We start from the raw sequence: 6,000 nt of genomic DNA, 5'->3' as shown, positions 1-6,000 counted from the left end.
CTTTTTTACACTTAAAAGGAGTAATCCACTCAAAAACTATATTTTGGAATTTGTTTCATTATCAACAGTGAAATGACAATTACCCAAATAAAGTTTGAGTGGATTATTCCTTTAAAGGCTGCTTATTCAATAATATACATTACAGGATTTATACATTTTAACCAATAATATGTCTACTTGCCTGTTTTTTTTCCTTAACTTTTCTTAGTATACTTTTTTTAGTTAAAATACATTTTTCACATCAAAGGCTTGTAGTAGATGAAAAAGCAGAACGCTATAATACAACTTAGAAATATTACTCATTCCACCGATGAGGAAGAAAGAGGCTTAAAACAAAAGGAACTATACTTCACTGAAGAAAATATTACATTAGTCACCTACTTCTCTTTAAGGGGTCTGTTTGTTTTAAATACACCAAACCAGAGCCATATATTTAACAAAGGAATAAATTGAGGGCTCAGCACCAGACTATTGGTGAAAAATACTGTACCCTGTGTGCGTAGTGCCACCTGTTCCAATGCCTATAGCTCTTTGAATGGCAGCATTCGCTGTTCTGAGAGTATATGTGCATTTTGTAGGGTTTTGATGTCAAACAAATTTAGGACAGATGCAAATAATGACATGCTAGATACACCAAATGCCAACACCCTAACCTAAAAGTTATTATATTGGCCTTTCTGATCGCATGAAAAAAATAGGGATTTTCTTTTGTTGCAATGGTCTTACATGACTCTGAGATCGTGGTTGTTATAAACAAAGCCTTGTGATTGGAACTTATTTAAAGCAAACTAGTTACATAATTGTAAACAACTCAAACATAAAATGGGTTTCCTCCACACACACATATACATATATATATACATACATATACACATATACATATATATATATATATATACACATATATATATATACATATATATATATATATACACACACACACACACACACACACACACACACACACATATGTATGTATGTATGTATCTGAGAACATGTATATTTTTCTGATCTATCTAAAAAATGTTTATATTTTTGAAACAAACAAATCTAACGGCTATATTCGGGGTAAACTTTGGGGTCATGGTGCAAACCTGTTGTAAAATGATCAAATCCAACAAGCTTTCTTATTTACAGAATTTGTTAATTTTCACATGAATTTCAAAAACAAAGTGGATAATATTAACTATCAATAAAAACGTAATGTACCAGTAATAATAATAATAATCATGAACACAGGTAAATTCCACTATTAAATTAAATATTTTATGGCTACGAACATCAAACAGGTGTTTGCACAAGGGATTCTAAATTCAACCGATTTGTGGTAAAAAAAATAAATGACAATGTGGACTACAGACTAAAAACTAACAGTGGCCAGAGGAGGTATTGACGGACTACTCCTAGCTAGAGCGTGTGCAAGCATTTTGCCTTAGAAAAATACAACTTGAAGTAAGAGTTCAGACACTCTTCAATGACAAAACTCAGTGAAATAAAAAAAGACTTTATAAACAAATATTTGCTAAGCAACTCAATCTTTACCTCGCTGAACAAAATACAAGCCCCACTGAAGTGCCTGAGGTCTGTTCTCTTGCAAGGTGGCTAAAGAAGTCACACTTTTAACAGCAAACTATTTAGAATGTACTTATATCAGCTAGAAAAGAAAACTGCTTTCTCATTCCCTCTCACTCATCAATATGATGAGCATCCAATTCACAACACCCCCCACTCCCCCCAAAATCCAGTTCTAGAGGTAAAAAAAGAAAAAAAGAAAAACTAAACAAAAAAGACCATCCATCCCGGATATACTGTGAATCCAGAGTGTGAACTGCAGAGTTAACTTAGTAACACCTACACAGGATCCTTCCTGTCGCTCCACTGTGACCTCAGACCACTGGGGAGATGCTGGCCTGAGGTGTCCATGGAGGGGTCTGTAAGGTGGTCCTGACTGCAGTGCGTGAGCCGATGAAGGGGGGCAGGTGCTATGAGGACCCACTCCCACTGCCAGTCCCGCAGGACTGGGCCTCTGGACCCTCTGGGGAGAGGAGAGAGGCCTGGTGAGTGATAGACTAGGGCAGTCCAATCAAATAGTGTTTTAAATGACATTCTTGGGCTTTTTGAATGGGACAGATATTTTTTGCTTGCATGAAATAAGGGAAAATCCAAGACACTTCATAACATCCAAGGAAAACGTAGAAGGGTCCTATTCAAAGACACCCAGATCACCTCCTTGAACCCCCCCAGATCACTTCCTTGGACCATTAGTGAGGGTGTCGAAGGTCACTTACTGGGACTTTCAAATGTGTTTGTTGGACCGTTAGGGGCAATGTCCAGATAACTTTCTTGGACCGCCAGACAACTTTCCCCAGATCATGTCCAGATAACAGTTTTGGACCATTAGTTTGTGTCCAGGATATCATTAGATCACTTTTTTGAACAATCACAGTAAGAGGTCTTCAGATCAGTTTGTGGTGATTGGAAAAGTTAGGGTAACAGCTAGGCTAAGGGGTTATATAGTTTACCTGTGGTGTTGGCAGTGGGTGTGAGCGGTTCGTCGTCCATATGTGTTATTTCATAGTTTTGATTCTACAATGTAGAAAATGGAATGAGTAGGTGTCCAAACATTTGACTGGTACTGTATTGATTTAGAATGGACCATTATCATGCACCTGTCTCAAAACAGGGGCAGGGAAAAAACTACATGTCATCTACACACTTAAATAGTGAATGGAGGACGCTTTTACCGTGGTTCATTTTCATGCCAGCCAGGTAGGTAGGCTATACTCCTGTTGTAAATATAAACAATGTGCTTAATATTAGGAAAGTTCAGAAATAAATATAGTAGGCCTAGCCTATAGAAAGCTGATGGGATCCTCCTCTTTTTAATAGAGGTCATCACTCTGTTTTCTTGCTCAATTGCATAGCCTATAGAAATATTGTGCAACATGAGCTAATGGGATCTCAAGAAGTGTTTGATTAGATTTCCGATTATAGTTGCATTGATGTCAGAGTGATTAGAGTGCTGAGTACCAGGCAGTTAGCAAGTTTGGTGGGCTACTAATGACCATCAGCAGCATCGGAGCTTGGAGACACCTAATTACCGTGTCTCAACGGTCACGTGGAATTTGACTGCCTTCATGACTCGTGACCACTGGTATGGCGGTAATACGGTCACCACAACAGCCCTAGGTATGATCGTTGATACCAGGCGCGCAGGTTCAAGTATCTCAGAAACAGCCAGCCAGCCTCCTTGGCTTTTCACGTGTCTAGGGTTTACAGAGAATGGTGCGACAAACAAAAAACATCCAGTCAGTGTAAGTCCTGTGGGCGAAAATAGCTCCTTGATGAGCAGTCAAAGAAGAATGGCAAGAATTGTGCAAGCTAAAAGGCAGGCCACAAACAGGCAAACATTGGCGCAGTACAACAGTGGTGTGCAGAACAGCATCTCGGAACGCACAACTTGTCGGCCCTTTTCACGGTTGGGCTATTGCAGCAGACGACCACACCAGGTTCCACTCCAATCAGCTAAAAACAAGAAGCAGCCGCTCCAATGGGCACACGATCACCAACATCGGACAATTGAGGAGTGGAACAATGTTGCCTCGTCCGACGAATCCCGGTTCCTGTTGCTTCATGCTGATGGCAGAGTCAGGACTTGGCGTAAGCTGCATGAGTCCATAACCCCATCCTGCCTGGTGTCAACAGTACAGGCTGGTCGTACTGGTGTGGGGAATGTTTTCCTGGCGCACGTTGATACCAATTTAGCTACGTTTCCATGCCCCGGAAAATTCTGTCTGTTCTGGAGGTAAAGGGATGTCCAACCCAGTACTAGACAGTTGTACCTAATAAACTGTCCACTGAGTGTATACTGCAAGCTATTTATTCAGCAGGAACTGCAGAAATAGCCAAATTAGATAAATACATATACAGTGGGCTCCAATATTACTGGCACCCCTGACTGAGAATGCACAAACAATAATAAAAAATAAAAAAACAATATAATTATAGAGAAACTCAAAATAACGTGAAAAATACTGTACTTTATTAATGTTTCAAGGGAACCAACCAAAATCATACAATTATTTAATACAAAATACATTTCACCAAAATCAAGGTTGCATAATTATTGGCACTCCCCATTTAGTACTTAGTGCAGCCAACTCTGGCAAGGATAACAGCATGGAGTCTTTTCCTGTAGTGTTTGACAAGGTTAAGGAACACATTTGGAGGGATTTTGGACCAGTCCTCTATGCAGATCCTTTCAAAATCTTTCACATTCTTGGGTTTGCGCTTATCAACTACCCTTTTCAACTCAGCCCACAGGTTTTCGATTGGATTGAGGTCCAGCGACTGAGATGGCCATGGCAGAAAATTGATTTTGTTGTCACAGAACCATTTCTGTATGGATCTTGAGGTATGTTTTGGGTCATTGTCTTGTTGGAAAGTCCACCTACGGCCAAGTCCCAGCCTTCTGGCAGAGGCAACCAGATTGTCAGCCAAAATTGCCTGATACTTGGAGTTCATTATGCCATCAATCTTAACCAGTTCCCCTGGACCTCTGGAATTAAAACAGCCCCAAAACATCACTGACCCACCACCATATTTCACCATGAGTATGAGATGCCTCTCCTTGTATGCATCTCTGTTTCGCCGCCAAACATGCCGATGCTGTATCTGACAAAAACATTCAATTTTGTTCTCTTCTGACCAGATCACCTTCTTCTGTCATAATTTAAATGACATTTTGCAAACTCGATGTGCTTGCGTCTGTGTCTTGGGGTCAGAAAAGGCTTTCTTCTGGCAGCCCTTCCAAAGAGCCTGTGGTTGTGGAGGTGGGGTCTCATATTGCTTTTTGAAACCTGGTGACCCCAAGACGTCCCCAAAGCCTGCAATTATTTCACGGGGATTCTTGGGGTTTTTGTTGCTTCTCTCACCATCCTCCTCCCTATCCTGGGGCAAAATGCATTTGCGTTCTCTACACGTGAGGTTTTCAACTGTTCCATATCTTTTGAATTTTTAAATAATTGCTCTGACAGTGCTCAGTGGTATATTTAATCGTTTGTGGATCTTCTTGTAGCCATACCAGATTTATGAAGGTCTACGACCATCTGTCTCTTTTGAACTGCCAGTTCTTTTGTTTTCTTCATGGTGTTGGATGACAAAGGGATATTGCATGTGTTACCTCATTTTTATACCCTAGTGAAAACAGAAGTGATGTAATGGCTCAATATAGTTCCTTAAGATCACCCTCCTGTTGATAATGAACCATCTTCAGGTCAAGAGCACCCTCCTGTTGATAGTGAACCATATTCAGACCAAGAGCACCCTCCTGTTGATAATGAACCATCTTCAGGTCAAGATCACCCTCCTGTTGATTGTGAACCATCTTCAGGTCAAGAGCACCCTCCTGTTGATAATGAACCATCTTCAGACCAAGAGCACCCTCCTGTTGATTGTGAACCATCTTCAGGTCAAGAGCACCCTCCTGTTGATAGTGAACCATCTTCAGGTCAAGAGCACCCTCCTGTTGATAGTGAACCATCTTCAGACCAAGAGCACCCTCCTGTTGATAATGAACCATCTTCAGGTCAAGATCACCCTCCTGTTGATTGTGAACCATCTTCAGACCAAGATCACCCTCTTGTTGATAGTGAACCATCTTCAGACCAAGAGCACCCTCCTGTTGATAGTGAACCATCTTCAGACCAAGAGCACCCTCCTGTTGATAGTGAACCATCTTCAGACCAAGATCACCCTCCTGTTGATAGTGAACCATCTTCAGACCAAGAGCACCCTCCTGTTGATAATGAACCATCTTCAGACCAAGAGCACCTTCCTGTTGATTGTGAACCATCTTCAGGTCAAGAGCACCCTCCTGTTGATAATGAACCATCTTCAGACCAAGAGCACCCTCCTGTTGATTGTGAACCATCTTCAGACCAAGATCACCCTCCTGTTGATAGTGAACCATCTTCAGACCAAGAGCACCCTCCTGTTGAT

At 41.0% G+C, this 6,000-nt stretch overlaps 1 long non-coding RNA gene across 1 annotated transcript; it reads right to left on the bottom strand.

Annotated features, from left to right (window-relative positions):
* Window positions 1–1,015: 1,015 nt before the first annotated feature.
* On the bottom strand, window positions 1,016–2,556 carry LOC115151764 (uncharacterized). Its single transcript, XR_003867352.1, has 2 exons — window positions 2,523–2,556; window positions 1,016–2,035 (listed from the first exon to the last, which is right to left on the bottom strand). It is a non-coding gene; the product is annotated as an uncharacterized LOC115151764 (long non-coding RNA).
* Between the last annotated feature and the right edge of the window lie 3,444 nt (window positions 2,557–6,000).

This window comes from Salmo trutta, chromosome 17, assembly GCF_901001165.1.
Source record: "Salmo trutta chromosome 17, fSalTru1.1, whole genome shotgun sequence".
Lineage (NCBI taxonomy): Eukaryota > Metazoa > Chordata > Actinopteri > Salmoniformes > Salmonidae > Salmo > Salmo trutta.
Note: the sequence above shows the minus strand (reverse complement) of the source record. Positions and strands in the feature narration are given on the sequence as shown.